General features: G+C 32.4%; 1 pseudogene; it reads left to right on the forward strand.

Moving 5' to 3' along the window:
* Positions 1-795: 795 nt before the first annotated feature.
* LOC107659788 (MAM domain-containing glycosylphosphatidylinositol anchor protein 2-like) overlaps positions 796-19,777 on the forward strand; it is a 178,093-nt pseudogene continuing 159,111 nt past the window's right edge.

Raw genomic sequence — 19,777 nt, forward strand, 5'->3', positions numbered from 1 at the left:
ATCACAGTAAGCAAATAAATAAGTAACCATATGTACAGAAATGTTCTAAATCTTCCACACATCTGACTTTACTAAATATCTCAGATTAACAACTCAGGGAAGTAATTCAAGTAATACACAGATGACTCGGATAAATGATACATGAATGCACTTCTCTATGACACAAGTATCTTAACATTACTAATAACACAAATGATCAACTGAAACAAATTATTTGAAGCATGTCAATTATAGTTTGACATGAAATTCAATAAAGTTAACTGACCTTAATGAGAGAGAGAGAGAGAGAGAGACGAGAGTTAATATATATATAGCATAAGCATCTTTTAAAAACGTTTATTTTAATCTATAAAATATAATTTGTTGTAGGCCTCGCTCGCCCTTGTGACGTCCATAAAGGTATGACTCATGAATAAAATACATCATTTTTCAATGACGCAATCAATCAAACAATCAAATTAATATTTTAGTAATAATAAATGATTAAAAATCAAATAATTGTCTTTCTAAAATTGTAAGAACTTTACTTTTAGGGTTTGGTGAATTTAGTCATTAGTATTACCTTCAGGTGTGTGTGTGTGTGTGAGAGTGAGTGTGTGTGTGTGTACGAACGCAGCATCGGACTCGGTTCGTTTAAACTCGGCTCCGCCTGAACCCCACCAAAGAGTTCGGGTGTCGCTCGCGCGCTCGGAGCGATGACGGACAGCCAGGTGCACGCGCATTGCTTATTCCCGACGCCGCTGGTCCTGATGCTGCGGGCGCACGAGCATCAGCAGCACCACTGAGACGCTCGGAGCCTCGAACGAAGCGATGACAGCTGCTGACAGACCGTCACCGACGTCTCCGAACCTCGGCCGAGCTCGTGAATGAACGCTTACCCTCACCGAACCGCCCGTGTGCTTCTTCATCATCACCAAACCTTGCGCGGATCTGGTGCTTTGACTTCGACTCCGAGTGGTTCATGAGATTTGCAGCTTGTCTTCCACGTTCTGGAGAGACACGTCCCGGCGCTTTAATCTGGATATGTTGAAAGGCACGTAAGGATGGATGGGATTATTAGTGTTTTGGGGCTCCTGACGCTCGTTTTGGAAGGCATCTCATGCCAGGGAGTGTATGGTAAGTGCCAGCAGCTCATACAGATGCATTTATATGCCAGTCAACATTCCGTGTGTGCCTGTGAACAGGTGCCATTTCACAAACCATTCAGCACCAGATCTATCTTCCCAACAACCGATCCACAGGTTTTTAGAGGGGAAAACGATGCATTATGATCAGTCAGATTCACCAGTGATTCATTGGAAATAACAGTTGAACATTTCAGAATTAGATTTCTGGAGAATTAGAAAAGTTTTTTTTAGGTGTAAGATTTGGTCGTCATGTGCATTTTCACTGCATGACATAGCTCAATATTCCCAATCCACAAGGAAAAATAATGCAATTAGCCATGGCATCTATTGCAAATGTGCATATTGCATGCCAAACAGTTCATCCTTTGGGTTTTCCTTGCTTTCAATGGAAGTCATTGCATTGCATTTAAGAAACACTGTAGAAATGCTTCAATATTCCTAACCAACAAGGAAAAATAATAAGGAAAAATAATGTGATAAACCATGATATCTATTGCAAATGTGCATATTGCATGCTAAACAGTTCATCCTTTGTGGTTTCTTTACATTCAATGGAAGTCATTGCATTGCATTTAAGAAACACTGTAGAAATGCAATAGAAGTCATTGCACTGCATTAAAGAAACACTTTCTGGAGAATTAGAAAAGTTTTTTTTAGGTGTAAGATTTGGTCGTCATGTGCATTTTCACTGCATGACATAGCTCAATATTCCCAATCCACAAGGAAAAATAATGCAATTAGCCATGGCATCTATTGCAAATGTGCATATTGCATGCCAAACAGTTCATCCTTTGGGTTTTCCTTGCTTTCAATGGAAGTCATTGCATTGCATTTAAGAAACACTGTAGAAATGCTTCAATATTCCTAACCAACAAGGAAAAATAATAAGGAAAAATAATGTGATAAACCATGACATCTATTGCAAATGTGCATATTGCATGCTAAACAGTTCATCTTTTTGGCTTTCCTCATTTAATGGAAGTCATTGCATTGCATGAAACACTGTAGAAATGCAATAGAAGTCATTGCACTGCATTAAAGAAACACTGTAGAAATGCTTCAATATTCCCAACCAACAAGGAAAAATAATAAGGAAAAATAATGTGATAAACCATGATATCTATTGCAAATGTGCATATTGCATGCTAAACAGTTCATCCTTTGTGGTTTCCTTACATTCAATGGAAGTCATTGCATTGCATTAAAGAAACACTGTAGAAATGCTTCAATATTCCCAACCAACCAGGAAAAATAATGCAAATAGCCTGGATATTTAATATTGCATTCTAAACAATTCATCCATTAGGTTTTTCTCACATTTAATGGAAGTTGCATAGAGAGACATTCATGCATTTTAATTTGCATTGAAGAAATGTTGTCGAAAAGCTGTACGGATGTTGTTTAATGTGTCATTGTGGTTGCAAATGTCACAGCAAGTGTCTGAAATCTGCATATGTCGAGCTCTAGCCTCTCCTTATCCTGCATTCTCATCGTGTACTAAGCAACTAGTAGCGTTCTAGTAGTGTAGTGTGGGTTAACCAGAGCTTTGCATGACCATGAGTCATAATGTGCAAATGTCATGAGGGAAAACATCTAAGCATTGTTTACTGTGGGCCGCTGTTGCTCAGGGCCGATCTGATTGGCGGGTCACGCGTTGAGATGGTGGGCGTAATATCAACTAGATGGCTTTTGTTTCTGGAGTCGGTTCACATTGAGAGGGGCACGCAGGATAGCACACATGTGTCTCTGAGGGGCTAATAGGATAATATAGTTTGGGCAGAGCCGGGTTTCACTGATCCATGAGAATGCACTTTAAAATCAATGACTTCAGCGCCGATGGAGGAATGGAAATGACGGTGTGAGATGCTGTTGAATGCCAACACGCTCTGAGACGCCCAGCAGTATCTGCTTCCTAATTAGCGTTAATTATAGTTTCCCTTCTAGTGTTCACTGCTCCCTACACACTCAGCAGGGGACACTTAAAGGAATAGTTCAGCCAACAATGACAATTTCCTCACCCTCAGGCTATCCGAGATGTAGATGAGTTTGTTTCTTCATCAGGTTTGGAGAAATTGCATCAGTGTCTCACTGCAAGTGAATGGGTGCCGTCAGATTGAGAGTCCAAACAGCTGATAAAAACATCACAATAATCCACAGCACTCCAGTCCATCAGTTAACATCTGGAGAAGACAAAAGCTGAAACAAATCAAGCATTAAGACCCTTTTAACTTCAAACTGCATGCTTCTGGCTAAAATATGAGTATGAATATAAAATATGAATAAAGAAACAACAAATCACTAAAAAAAAAAAAAAAAGAAAAAGGTATATATATGTAAAGATATATGTATTTGAATTGCATATAACATTTCCATGCATTTTGAATTAATATGATAAACTAAATGTGATGCTCATTTGTCAGAAATAAATGAGCAAAAAAAAAAAAATTGTAGATTTTGAAATATATTTAAAAAGATATTCTCTCTCGCTCTCTCGCTCTCTCTCTCTCTCTCTCTCTCTCTCTCTATATATATATATATATATGCTGTATATATAATTTGCCATATTAGTTTATTTAAATCATATTTTCAAAATGCATGTATTCAAATTACTTCAGCATAAATCTGTTCATTGTGAAGTTTATTCAGTTAAAAAGTTTGAACATGGTTAAAATATGAATAAATATCAATATTCAGTTTGTTAAAATGTATGAGATTGAAACAATTCATAATTAGCATTGATAAATATATAAATCTGGTTATCGTGCATTTAAAACACATTCCGTTTATAAGTACTATTACAGAAATCTGATGTTTGGCTGACAAATATGCGTCACATTATGTTGATCAGTTTATTTATGTTACATTTATATTTAGTCATTTAGCAGACTTAATGTTAAAACTCTATATGCAATTTAAATACATATATCATAACCTCAGGCCTAAGTTTCAACTATGATATAACATCATAGACTTGTGTAAATAAATATGAATATATTGCGTAATTAGACAGATTTTGTGAGCCGTGGTCATGATAATGGTGTCACCTCAGGACTAGTTTTGGTTAGTGGTCACCTTAGCTGCGCTCATGTATATCTGAGGACATAAAAATACTATTTTCTCCTATTTTAGCTAAACTTGTGCAGTACAGAGGTGCTGCTGACGGCTCAAGTGATCTAGCGATGCACACTTGTTCACTATGCCATCAGCAGCACACTATGATTTGGAGCCCATTGAAGTCCACTTCACAGTGCACAGTCGGGAGATTGGAACGAGGATCCGTCAGCCGTATCCCATCATGCATTAGTGCAGAGTGTTTGAACAGACAGTGTAATGAGTGTAACTCCATGATTAGTCATTTGTGTTATGAATCCCAGTCTAAACATCATTATGAAGATGGTTGGCTTTATGCGATATGCTGCAGCACCTGATATTAGACTGCGGTTTTACTGATGCTTGGACGAGAGCTGTAACATTTTACACTTTACAAGGTTCCATTTGTAAACATTTCTTAATTAACAATTCTTAATAACAATAACAAGCCTTAATACATTATTAAACCCAAGTGTTGCATCTGTTTATGTTATTTAATATTTATATATGTGTTTTTTATTTATATACACTACCGGTCAAAAGCTTGGGATCAGAATGATTTTTAATGTTTTTACAGGAGTCTCTTCTGCTCATCAAGACTGCATTTATTTGATCAAAAATACAGGGAAAAAATTAATATTGTGAAATATTATTATGATGTAAAATAAACATTTTCTATTTTAATATACATTAAAATCTAATTTATTCCTGTGATGCAAAGCATCATAACTCCAGTTTTCAGTGCCACATGATCTTCAGAAATCATTCTAATATGCTGATTTATTATCAGAGCTGGAAACTGTTGCTGCTTAATATTTTTTTGGAAGCTGTGATACTTTTTTCAGGATTCTTTGATGAATAAAAAGTTCAAAAGAAGAGCATTTATTTAAAACAGAAATCTTTTCTAACTATATACACTACAGCTCAAAAGTTTGGGGTCTTTACATTTCTATTCTTTCTTTTTTTGAAAGAAATTAAAACTTTTATTCAGCGAGGATGTGTTAAATTGATAAGAAGTGATAGCAAAGATTTATATTGTTAGAAAAGATTTATATTTTGAATAAATGCTGTTCTTTTTAACTTTTTATTCATCAAAGAATCCTGAAAAAAGTATCGCAGTTTCCAAAAAAATATTGTGCAGCACAACTGTTGATAATTCTGATAATAAATCAGCATATTAGAATGATTTCTGAAGATCATGTGACACTTTATACTGGAGTAATGATGATGGAAATTCAGCTTTGCATCACAGAAATAAATTTGATTTTAATGTATATTAAAATAGAAAAAAAATATTTTACATCGTAATAATATTTCACAATATTACAATTTTTTCTGTATTTTTGATCAAATAAATGCAGCCTTGATGAGCAGAAGAGACTTCTTTAAAACACATTACAAGTCTTACTGATCCCAAACTTTTGACTGGTAGTGTATGTATTTGCTATAATATATTTACATAAACATATTTTCTACCGATGTTTTGGCCATTTTTGTATATTTGTGAAAAAAAAAACAAATTTAAAAAGTTTGAAATATATAAAATATATTTTCATTTTTGAAAATGCTTTTCATTGAGCTTCACTGTTTACAACATTTATTTATTGAATATTTTTTATTATTTAATATTTTTGCCATATGGGATAACATGAGCTAAAAATGAACAGTTTTTTATTTTTTTTAACTGATGAAACAAATACTGTGACAAATATAACGCTCAATGTTAGTTAGTTAATGCATTAACTCACATTAACTAACGAGACCTTATTGTGAAGTCTTACTGCGGATTCTGAACTAGTGTTTTTCTCCTGGGAAGATCTTTTCATTCACAAGTGTTGAAGTGGTGATGAGCGCTTGGACAGAATATATGGATTTGCTGGGCAATTTCATATTTCTTTCTCTTTCACTTCCCAACAAACACCTTTTTAATTGCTGATGAAGAGCGAAAGAATAAGTGTGGAACTGATGCTGAATTTGAGCTCTTGATGATTCTCATGCTGATGCAGAGGATGATGGGAAATGTAGTTTACATTTTTATGGCTTTTTTGAAGCTTGACAGTCGTAATTATTCAAAAATGCTCTTTTTTTTTGTCCTACAGAAGAACAATATGATTTGGAATGACATGCTATCATGACAAAATGTTATTAAGCTTTCTACTAAGACGCCCCAAAGAAGTGTATTGAATATGCACTTGTACTACTTCAAATCTTATAAATATATATTTTTTTAAATGTATGTGCAGATAATATAATATCAATGAAATAAAAAGCCTGTTAAGTGCACTTTACAGAGACACTTTCATGACTGTTTCTAAACACACTTAAGTAGACTTTTAAAAAGTGCACTTTGTAATAATGTAAAAGTACCAGTTTTGCTTTAAAAGTTTTTCATTTTAAATCATTGTTTTAATCATATTTTGTCATGCTTTAAAGAAGTGTTGACTAACATACTAAATTTTACCTGTAGTGTGTTATTTGATATTACGTTTACAGTTAATAGTGTTTAAATGCACTAAATTGCAACTTCAGAAATGTGCAATTACAAATATATTCTAAATTATTTACATATATATTTACATATACAAATTCTTTTTTAAAATAGAGCACACACTATTTTAGAAATTGCATTTAAGTATATTTTAGTTGTCAGTGCATTAAACAATATTTAAAAGACAATAGAAGTTATTATAAAATTAGATATAAAAATGCACATAATTTAAAATCAATTGCATTTAACATATACAACTATAATGCATTCACTGCATGCAATTAAGTTTCTGAACGCATTACATTCAGCTGCACTTAAGTAATTAAGTACTTTTTAAAAGAATGTTAAAATGTACTATTTTTCAGAAGGGATCTTTGGTTTAATTTCGGGAATTCTTGAAAATGAAAAGGTGACGGGTTGAAGGTTTTTCATCCATGATGATGATGATGATTTCAGAGGAGAAGCGTGGGATCGGTGCGTCGTTATGTAACGTTGTTTCATGCGACGCCTCTGTTCTTAAAAGCGTCAGGATGAGTGAAAACAAGGCTGCGGCTCTTTATTCCCTGCATCAGCCGCTAGTGAAGTCTCAGCATCTCCTCGGGTCTCTCTTCACGGCGAGCTTCAGATGCCGGCCGTCTAAACTATGCAAATGCATTCCACCAGTGCAACTAAAGCGCTCTTTGTTGCTTCTCTGCGCCTCCTCCAGAGGTCTTTATCAAGTCCCTTGGATCAGAAGCCTGCGTTTCCTACTGTAATGAGAGCCAGAGTGAAGCTGTACGCAGATCTGCCGGCTGGAATCATGCAGCGCTGCTGTTTGCAACCTCACACACTTCTGCTGGATACTGAAATTTGGAAAATTTACATTTTGAATTGGTAAAACATACTATAAGGCCTAAACTTAATATGCATGTGCAATTTCCATGCATTTGTATTACAGAGTTTAAACATAAACTAATGAACGTAATGTGTTAATGCAATGAAACAGGTCAGATTTCTGTAACAGTACTAATAAACTGGATGTGTTTTAAATGCACGATAACCAGATTTATATATTTATCATTAATAAATTCAATACATTTGATACATTTTACATACTATAAGGCCTAAACTTAATATGCATGTGCATTTCCATGCATTTGTATTACAGAGTGTAAACATAAACTAATGAACGTAATGTGTTAATGCAATGAAACAGGTCAGATTTCTGTAATAGTACTAATAAACTGGATGTGTTTTAAATGCACGATAACCAGATTTATATATTTATCATTAATAAATTCAATACATTTGATACATTTTAACTAATTAAATATCGCTTGGCATATTTTAATCATGTTGTTATTGGGGTTATTATAGTAAAAAAAAAAAAAAAGTTGTTACTTGAAAAAATGAAAGTTAACTAAAATAAAATATGAAAAACTTATTTTATTTCATTACAATTTCCAAGGCGACATTTCTTGTTTTCATTCAGTTTAACTTGATGTAATAAAATAAAAATGCTGATAAAAATATAGACAAAAAAAAACTAATAAAAATGAACAAAAACCCAACAGAATTATGAAAAATTTTACTAAATTTAACATGAAAGCAGAAAATATAAAAATAAAATCTAATTCAGAATATTATCAAAAACTATAATAGTAATCTTGAATAACACTGCTTCATACTTTTTAGCTGAATAAATGTCATTGTTTTCACAATGAACAGATTTATACTGATTTTAAGCCATTTGAATAAATGCATTTTGAAAATATTATAAAAAAAAATTAATCAAATCAAATAATAATAATAATCTATGCCATGAAAATTTGAGTTGATATTTTTTTTATATCTGGACACACATTTAATGGAAATATATTTATATATATATTTTTTTTTTAAATAATTATAATATTATTTAATATTTGCACAAGCATTTTTAATGTCGTCTGAGTGCTATTTTCTTTTATCTTGTGTGGTTTAGTTGATGGTTTCTGATCTGTCTAATTGAACTATATTCTATCAAGTAACAGATTAATTTGTGCTGAAATGCTGTAGAGTTTGATTGACCTTTGAAGTGTTTCTCCTTGCTTTTAAAAGCTGATCAGTCTATTTCTGTTTGCTTTCATAGCTGTGCAGAGTTAATATGGTGAGTTGCGTTGTATTATTGGTGTTTTTTCTTCGCTAAAGAAAGTTTTAAACTACTACTACAGCTGTAGTGTGAATCTTTCATGCACAGTTTTCTTTCTTCAGCTTCACTGGACTTTGGTGTTTTACTTACTAAAGTGCTGAACTACCTGCTGTACGTCAGTGTAGATCAATAGAAGTGCTGTAGAGTGTGCTGGAAAAACACACAGATGTCCCAACGTGACCATCACAGCGTGAAGAGCAGAGATCTGAACATGCATGACTTAAAATACTTTTGCAACATGGAGCCAGATACCGTAGTTAATGCAGATACTGTAACCATAACCAGTTAATATACTAGTGGTCAGAAGTTTGAAATTATTAAGATTTTTAAATGTTTTTTGAAAGAAGTATCTTCTGCTCACCAAGGCTGCATTTATTTGATCAGAAATACAGTAAAAACATGAAATATTATAATAATTTAAAACAGCTGTGTTCTATGTGAATATGTGTTAAACTGTAATGTATTTCTGTGATGCGCAGCTGTATTTTCAGCATCATTACTCCAGTCTTCAGATTTCCATGCATTTGTATTACAGAGTTTAAACATAAACTAATGAACGTAATGTGTTAATGCAATGAAACAGGTCAGATTTCTGTAATAGTACTAATAAACTGGATGTGTTTTAAATGCACGATAACCAGATTTATATATTTATCATTAATAAATTCAATACATTTGATACATTTTAACTAATTAAATATCGCTTGGCATATTTTAATCATGTTGTTATTGGGGTTATTATAGTAAAAAAAAAAAAAAAGTTGTTACTTGAAAAAATGAAAGTTAACTAAAATAAAATATGAAAAACTTATTTTATTTCATTACAATTTCCAAGGCGACATTTCTTGTTTTCATTCAGTTTAACTTGATGTAATAAAATAAAAATGCTGATAAAAATATAGACAAAAAAAAACTAATAAAAATGAACAAAAACCCAACAGAATTATGAAAAATTTTACTAAATTTAACATGAAAGCAGAAAATATAAAAATAAAATCTAATTCAGAATATTATCAAAAACTATAATAGTAATCTTGAATAACACTGCTTCATACTTTTTAGCTGAATAAATGTCATTGTTTTCACAATGAACAGATTTATACTGATTTTAAGCCATTTGAATAAATGCATTTTGAAAATATTATAAAAAAAAATTAATCAAATCAAATAATAATAATAATCTATGCCATGAAAATTTGAGTTGATATTTTTTTTATATCTGGACACACATTTAATGGAAATATATTTATATATATATCATTTTTTAAAATAATTATAATATTATTTAATATTTGCACAAGCATTTTTAATGTCGTCTGAGTGCTATTTTCTTTTATCTTGTGTGGTTTAGTTGATGGTTTCTGATCTGTCTAATTGAACTATATTCTATCAAGTAACAGATTAATTTGTGCTGAAATGCTGTAGAGTTTGATTGACCTTTGAAGTGTTTCTCCTTGCTTTTAAAAGCTGATCAGTCTATTTCTGTTTGCTTTCATAGCTGTGCAGAGTTAATATGGTGAGTTGCGTTGTATTATTGGTGTTTTTTCTTCGCTAAAGAAAGTTTTAAACTACTACTACAGCTGTAGTGTGAATCTTTCATGCACAGTTTTCTTTCTTCAGCTTCACTGGACTTTGGTGTTTTACTTACTAAAGTGCTGAACTACATGCTGTACGTCAGTGTAGATCAATAGAAGTGCTGTAGAGTGTGCTGGAAAAACACACAGATGTCCCAACGTGACCATCACAGCGTGAAGAGCAGAGATCTGAACATGCATGACTTAAAATACTTTTGCAACATGGAGCCAGATACCGTAGTTAATGCAGATACTGTAACCATAACCAGTTAATATACTAGTGGTCAGAAGTTTGAAATTATTAAGATTTTTAAATGTTTTTTGAAAGAAGTATCTTCTGCTCACCAAGGCTGCATTTATTTGATCAGAAATACAGTAAAAACATGAAATATTATAATAATTTAAAACAGCTGTGTTCTATGTGAATATGTGTTAAACTGTAATGTATTTCTGTGATGCGCAGCTGTATTTTCAGCATCATTACTCCAGTCTTCAGTGTCACATGATCTTCAGAAATCATTCTAATATGCTGATTTGCTGCTCAAGAAACATTTCTGATTATTATCAATGTTGAAAACATTAATATTTTTGTGGAAACTGTGATGCATTTTATTTTTCAGGATTCACAGATGAATATAAAGTTCAAAAGAACAGTGTTTATTTGAAATAGAAATCTTTTGTAAAATTATAAATGTCTTTACTGTCACTTTTCACCAATTTAATGCACCCTTGATGAATAACATTTCATTCATTCATGAAGCTGAAAATTCAGCTTTGAGCACAGCAATAAATTACATTTTAAAAAATATTACAATATAAAACAGTTATTTTAATTTGTAATGATATTTAATATTTTTATTGGATTTTTCATCAAATAAATGCAGCATTGTTGAGCAGAAGAAAAATATTTGAAATTTAAAAAAATATGGTGTACGAAACTTCAGAATATTCTGTTATTAGTTTATTTTCATTTTTGATTACATTAGTAGGTAATAATAGTGAGATATTATGGTGCTTTGGTGGAAACTGTGGTTACCATGGTAATGGAATAATGGTAAATAATGGAATGACTAAATTGACAGATTTTTGCGCCCAAATACAATAAAGTTTTTAAGGGAATTTTGAGTTAATGTTGGACAAAACAAGTGTTTGTTTAAAAATAAAAAAAAAGCAATTTGTGAAGATTTTATTTGCTATAATTAAATGTCAACATTCTCATCAGCATTATATTTGAAAGCACACGACTATTAATTCTAAACATTGGCCTTCAGTAGAGAGTCTGTCGTTGCTGCAGGTCCTGCTGGTTTGGTGTCAGACTCATTGACAGTCTCGTGCTAATGTTTCCATGTGTCACTTTAGCCCAGACATCCAGTCCAAGTGCTGCTCCTGCGTGAAGTGATGTCTGTTGTCATGGCGACAACATCCGCCGCACACCTCTCGCATCCTTGCAGCAGAGACTCAGTCGCTCAAATAGATGTGAAGTGATTTCGACCTGAGAGAGCGAAACCAAAAAAATCACTCTTTCTTCTCACAGGTTTATCTGAGGTCTAAGTGGGTCAGAGTAAACGCGTCCAAACGCATCAGCTAAACACTCTTCTGCTCGTGAGTCACGCAGCAACAAGCCCTAGTTTTATGCCGCATGTGTTGCGTTCATCTGTCGGTATGTAGGGCAAAACACAGGAGGGGTGTTTGTGCAGCCGTGGACTGATGCATCATTCGGTCAAAAGCAGATTTGTCACGATACGATACGATACACTTTATTGTCAGACTGAGTCTGAAATTTGTCTTACGTTACAGCAGGTTCACTCAAGGTTACAATACTTTATCACATAAACAACACAGAATGCAGAGCTTTCACACACATACATAAAAAAAAGGACATTTACTTTTTATATGAGTTATTCAGCGCTAATGAGAGCCGAATCGATTGCATTTGTACATGTGAACATGTGTGATCTGAGCATTTGAACCCGGCACATGATATCTTTGACATATGACCTTAAAACTCATAATTATGAGATGAAACGTTGGAACTGCCATACTAAAAGTCATCAAAATTGACATAAAAAGTCAGAATTATGAGATAAATAGTCAGAATTATTATTTTAAAAGTTGAAATTGACATACTAAGTTGGAATTATGACTGTAAAAGTCAGAATTATGACACAAGTAATAATTATGAAATAAAGAGTCAAAATTATGACATACTAAGTTGGAATTATGACTGTCAAAGTCAGAATTATGACATAAGTAATAATTATGAAATAAAGAGTCAAAATTATGACATACTAAGTTGGAATTATGACTTTAAAAGTCAAAATATGACAAGTAATACTTATGAGATAAAGAGTCGAAATTATGACATAGTTGGAATTATGACTGTAAAAGTCAGAATTATGACACAAGTAATAATTATTAGATAAAGAGTCAAAATTATGACATGCTTCTGTCAGGACCACTATCGTCAAAGATGATTGACAATTAGCATACAGTTTGGATTGGCGGTATGGTTCCGTTCTGGGCAAGAACTCCCTGCGCCTCCATGCAGCCTAGCATGGATGAGAGCAGGGAGAGCAGCGATAACCCCCCCAGGGTAAACAGAACAGAACCAACATAAATGTATTGCAGATATTGTTAAAGTTCAATCATTTTATGTTCAATCATTTTTTTTTCTCTCTATAATACTGTATTATTACTGTGGTATGCAACTGCAACCACATGTTCTGGACTTGGAAAATGTCTTGTCCATGTATGTAGGAATGTATTTGCCATATACTACGTTTTAATTATGGCTTTAAAAGTCAAAATTGTGATACAAGTAATAATTATGAGATAAAGAGTCAAAATTATGACATACTAAATTGGAATTATGGCTTTAAAAGTCAAAATTGTGATACAAGTAATAATTATGAGATAAAGAGTCAAAATTATGACATACTAAATTGGAATTATGGCTTTAAAAGTCAAAATTGTGATACAAGTAATAATTATGAGATAAAGAGTCAAAATTATGACAGTTGGAATTATGACTGTAAAAGTCAGAATTGTAACACAAGTAATAACTGTTAGATAAAGAGTCAAAATTATGACATACTAAATTGGAATTATGGCTTTAAAAGTCAAAATTATGACAAGTAATAATTATGAGATAAAGAGTCAAAATTATGACATAATAAGTTGGAATTATGACTTTAAAAGTCAAATTATGACAAGTAATAATTATGAGATAGAGTCAAAATTATGACATACTAAGTTGCAATTCAGATTAAAAAATTCAAAATTATGTTGTTGTTTTTTTTTTGCCTTTTTCTGTCATAATTTCACATAGCACATAATTTTGACTTTTTGTCTCATAATTTCGACTTTTAGTCATAATTATGACTTATCCCATAATTCCAATTTATGAAGTCATAATTTCAACTTTTTATCTCATAATTTCGACTTTATGGTGTAATTTACTTTTGACGTCATAATTTTGACTTTTTATCATTTTGACTTAATAGCTCATAATTTCAAATTTTTATGTCATAATTTTAACTTTGAAAGTCATAATGTCATTGTCAACCTTTTATCATAATTATGACATAGTAAGTCAATTTCGACTTATGTCATTTCAGCTTAGTATGTCATTATTTCGACTTTTCATTCATACTGTGTTCATCTGTCGTATGCAAGGCAAACGCATATATAAATATATATATATATATATATATATATATATGATCGCATCAACAGAATAATGCAGAACCTTTAACAACATGTTATTCTAATAGAAGTTCATTATTTTTAATTATTACAAAATATTATTAGAATTAGAATATTCTTAAAATGGATAATGGATGGTTAATATTTATATAAATAAATAATGCATGACTAAATATGTCATGAAATTGAATTAATAATGCAAACAGCTGTATTTCAGCATCTCATTCATTGATCACACTTCTCGATCACTATGATCATTGGTTAATCTCTAGTTTCATTAATTTATATCCATTTCTAGTCTTTCATTCAGTCGCTCCAGTTCTGTTTTCAGTCTCTGATCAGGAAACTGTCTGTATTATTAGTAAATGCTGCCAAAGTCGGCGCTGAAATTTCCTGGTCTCGTGTTTCTTGGACGTTGTGATGATAAACGGGTGGTTTGCCGTCCAGATGAAGCATCTTGTGTTGTGTATGTTGTTGGAGTTTGAATATTCATGACAAGCTGCTGATGCTCGTGTTGACATGCAGTTTAAAATATCAGCGTGGTTTGGTTTTAGTCTGTCGCTGACGTGCCGTTACGTGTGCGATGAAAGCGTCTGTCTGTCTGTCTGCAGCGAATCCAGTATGATTCTCTCCAGAGACACACAGAGAGATGACTGATGGACACAGCGGCTGTCAAAACCCATCCAGACTCGGCATGGATAAAACGAGAGCTGCTATGGATTTGAGAAAGGAAATCTAGAAACTTTTTTTGCTCTTTTTTTTTTACATCAGCCAGAACTTAAAGTTGTTTTGAGGCTGAAAGTCAGCCTGAGATTTGCAACCCATTAAATAAAATGTTATTTATTTATGTATCAATTTTATTTATTTATTTATATTTTTTAAATGTATTTATATCAGTATTTTTCTCTGTGCCCTGCACAGTCGACACTAGTTAAAGAGACGTTCTGGATTTGAAGCTGCTGATTTCTGCTGTACTTTTATTCCTCTTTTCCACAACATCATTTTTTCAGCACAATGCATATTCTGTTGTCTGTCGTCCTTTCTCATGCAAATGTCCTTGTGTTTAGTTAAGCGCTGTTGGTGAGTTAATTGGCTGTGTGCTGCTGAGCAAAAATCCCCTCCAGTTTCTCTTATGGTCACATGCATCAAATACCAGCGCATGTACCCACGTCACATCTGAGATCGTCCCTTCATTACGCTTGAAAGTGCTCACCGGGTTAATTGGAAATGCATGCAGTGATTGTCCAGAATACAGGTCTGCAGTATGTGCTGTTCAGTTACATCAGAACTCATGCATATAGCACTATTTCTCAAATCTTTTGTAGGAGAGAAGCTTTAAACTTATTTTTTTTTATTTTTTAATGATAAAAATAATAATTATATGTTTGCATGTGCATATGCACAAATAAGATATAAAAGAGCTTGCAAATATTACATATTTTATGTATGCACGTGCAAACATAAAATATTTAAGTATTTTATTTCATTTGATTAGCATTAACCTAATGTGGGTTTTGCAGTTTGTGCTGTTTAATAGAAACATATTTATGTATAGTAAAATGTATTTAGTATTTAATTTAATCTTATTTTTTATTGTTTATTTCTTTTCACATTTTTTCTATGTATCCCTAAAAAAAAAAAAAAAAAGTGGCTATATATTTTAATGTACAACAAACCAATTTATACTGTGAAAAAATATATGAATATTTGGAAAATATTTAGTTTGCATTATTTTTTCCTTCTCACTATAGTACTGTACTGTTGATTTATTTATTTGTTTTAGACGTTCATTCATTTTATCAATTTTTATAATTTGATCTGTTTTAATAAATGTACTTATTTATTAAAGGGTTAGTTCACCCAAAAATGAAAATCCTGACAGACGACTTAAAAGCAACTTAATATTCAGAATGCAGGTTTGTAGTTTGCTGTTTAATAGGAAAACTTTAATATTTAATATCTATAATAATAATAATGTTTTATTTATATAGTGCCTTTCAATGACCCAAGGACATTTTACAAAATAACTATATTTAATATTAAAGTTTTTAAAGTCTCTAAAATTAGAAACTTGAATATCTCAGCTTTTTTTTATGATAATATTAAAATATTTAATGTTTGCATGTGCATATCCATAAATGAGATTTGAAAGAGATTAATTGTATATTTAGTGATTTTTCATCATACAGATACTATCCAATATCCAAAAGCATGCACTGCTGGCATAACAGAAATACATTTTTACTTTAGAACTCGTTAGTGGCACTTAATTGGCTAATTCTGCATGCACAAACTGCGACTTTAATCCTGCATGCACTTCTGCTCAGATATGACTGTTATTAATAATGAATGGCCGGCGTGGATCAGGAAAGGTTGCTGCATATGTGCGTGGGTGCAGGAGCGCGTTACAGTGTGCTTTTCTGCTTTGATCAGAACGTGGAGTGATTGCTGTGAGCCTGAAATAGCTGCGAGCCCCTCGGGAGAGAATCTCCTGCAAGAGGGTTAGGGGTCTAACTAACACACATCATGAGTTAGTGAGGGTTTCTGTGCAGTTAACCTACATTATCTGCTCATTTCACACAGCAGGACTCCAGTTCCCAGCATGCACTACAGTTACTGCATTACTTTTATCATTGCTGCTGTTTGTTGCCCTTTTACAACATCCAAAAAGACATTTTTATTTTTTGAATTGTGTTAATTCTGTTTTTATCAGTTTTCTTTTTAAATAAATTAATGCTTTTATTCATCAAGGCTGCTTGAAATTGATCAGAAGTGACAAAGGCATTTATAGATTAAACGATTTCAAATAAATCTTTTTTAGAATTCTGAGTTTACGTCACAATTTTTATTTCTTTTTTAAATCTATGGTGAACACAAAATTAACAAAATTGCAAGATGCAAACTCAGAATTCTGAGAAAGAAAAGACAAAATTGCTCAAAATAGACAAAATAACTAATAAATTATTGAAAAAAATCAAAATAGCTAAATATGAACTCATTTAGAGGAAAAAAAAGTCAAAATTGCAAAATATAAACTCACAAATCAGAGACAAATTACTAAATTCAAAGTAAAAAAATTCAAAATTCAAAGAAAAAAGTTAAAATTTAAAAAATATAAACTCATAATTCAGTGGAAAAAAGTCTAAATCGCAAAATACAAAGTCATAATTCGGAGAAAAAAATTACAAAATTGTGAGATATGAACTCAGAAAAAAAAAATCAAAATGCAAAATGTAAACGCAATTACAAGTCTATAATAAAATGTATAACAACTGCGAGATATAAATTCGCAATTCTGTGGAGAAAAGTCTGAATTATGAGATAAAAAGTTGCATATATCTTTTGTTTTCCCAGGCCAAAAAATAAATTACAATAGAACATGGTTCTTTTAAATTGTAATATTTCACAGTATTGCTAATTTTATTGTATTTCTGACCTTTTGATTCTTACCGACCCCAAACTTTTGAACAGTAATGTAAACTTCAGTAAAGTTTGTACTCTTTGAGAGCTAGTTAAAGTCCCTCTTTCTTTTTTTTTTACCACTTTATCTAACGGTTTGTTATATCTAGTAACAGACTGATATGTCAGTCAGTCTGATATTCTGCTTAATTTATCTCAGTAAACTGTAGAAGCGTCAAACCAGTTACCTTTCTGAAAGCATGATCCCAGGTAATCAATTTAGCTCATAGAAACGTTGTGGGAACATTGTTTTGAAATGTTTCTAAAACGTTAAAATGTCCAGTTATCTTGTTGTGATTATAACGCTAAAAAGCTACAAAAATGTTTATTACAACGTTCTGCTAACTTTATTTTCACTCAAAATAGAACGTTATTTGAACATTTATTTGTAATATTCTAAGAATGTCATAATGTCCAGTTTTCTTGTCGTGATTATAATGTAATTTCAAGGTTATGAACCTTGAGTTATGTAAGTTGTGTGTTGTTTTGCATGTTGTTTTGTATTTTGTTTTTGTGTTGTTTGCATGTCTTTTACATGTTGTTTTGCGTGTTGTTTGTTTGCATGTCATTTGTGTGTGTTTGTTTTTTTGAGTTGTTTGCATTGTTTTACATTTTGTTATCGTGCCGTTTGCGTGTTTTTTTGTGTTGTTTGCATGCTGTTTGTGTTGTTTTGCATTTTGTTATCGTGCTGTTTGCGTGTTTTTTTGTGTTGTTTGCATGCTGTTTGTGTTGTTTTGCATTTTGTTATCGTGCCGTTTAAGTGTTTTTTTGTGTTGTTTGCATGCTGTTTGTGTTGTTTTGCATTTTGTTATCGTGCTGTTTGCGTGTTTGTGTTGTTTGCATGTCGTTTGCATGTTTTTTGTGTTGTTTGCATTTTGCGTGTTTTGCATTTTGTTATCGTGCCATTTGCGTGTTTTTTTGTGTTGTTTGCATGTCTTTTTTTACATGTTGTTTTGCGTGTTGTTTGTTTGCATGTCATTTGCGTGTTGTTTTGCATGTTGTTTGCATGTTTTTTGTCTTGTTTGCATTGTTTTGCGTTTTTTTGCATTTTGCTATCGTGCCTTTTGCGTGGTTTTTTGTGTTGTTTGCATGTCTTTTACATGTTGATTTGCATGTTGTTTGTTTGCGTGTCGTTTGCAAGTTATTTGCATGTCGTTTGCATGTTTTTTGTGTGTTGTTTGTGTGCTGTTTGTGTTGCTTTGCATTTTGTTATTGTGCCGTTTGTGTTGTTTGCATGTCTTTTACATGTTGTTTTGCATGTTCGTTTGTGTGTCATTTGCGTGTTGTTTTCGTGTTAGATCTCCATATGGAGTGGTTGTGGATGTTGTGGAGGCTGTAATGGCAGGTCAGGCTCCTTCACTCGTTCCTCCTACACAAGCATTAGCATGCGCCGCTGCAGGCGTGATGGAAGCGTGTGCTCGCACTCGTCTCATTGAGAAACACCTCTGATCACGTGTTGTGTTTGAGATCCGCTCGTCTGATCGTCTCTATGGAGCTGCAGATCTACAACCGGCCTTCTTGCCATAAAACTCTTTTATAGTTGCATCTTTTATAGTATTTTTCCCTCTCTAAGGACCCGTTTGTTTCCCGAGAGCCATCCGTCACTGAAGCACGTTTCTTTGCCATCGTCAAACACAGTATCTATTAGGTGCAGGTGCTGCTCTTAAAAGCTTCTATCTATATTAAGTCGAATTTAACAAGCTGTTTTTCTTATTTGCATATTTCTAATGCACACAGTTAGTATGTACTTAGCTTCTGATGGGAAAGTACTTAGATTTGAGTAAGTACTGTAGGAAAGACAATATGGCATTACTGAGTCGTTTAATGATATAACATGTCTTGATGTCACAGACGTCTTTTTTGTGTTTGTATTTGCATGTTTTAACTCAAACGTTTAGGTTCATAGTATGTAGTCTTACTCGAAACTCACACAGAATACACAGAATGCTCATGCACCAAAAACAGCGTGTGATCTAGGCATGTTTGTCATATTCGTAACAACTTGGTATAATTAGAGACACACTTTTGTACACACATATACTGTCTGTCTTGTCTATTGTGTATTTTTATATAATATACAGTATATTTATGTATTACTTATTTTATTTATTATGTTATTTATTAAATTTAAATATTTTTGTAAATGTAATTAAAATTGCAATTG

This window comes from Sinocyclocheilus anshuiensis, unplaced genomic scaffold (genome assembly GCF_001515605.1).
Source record: "Sinocyclocheilus anshuiensis isolate Anshui unplaced genomic scaffold, SAMN03320099.WGS_v1.1 scaffold519, whole genome shotgun sequence".
In the NCBI taxonomy this organism is placed as follows: domain Eukaryota; kingdom Metazoa; phylum Chordata; class Actinopteri; order Cypriniformes; family Cyprinidae; genus Sinocyclocheilus; species Sinocyclocheilus anshuiensis.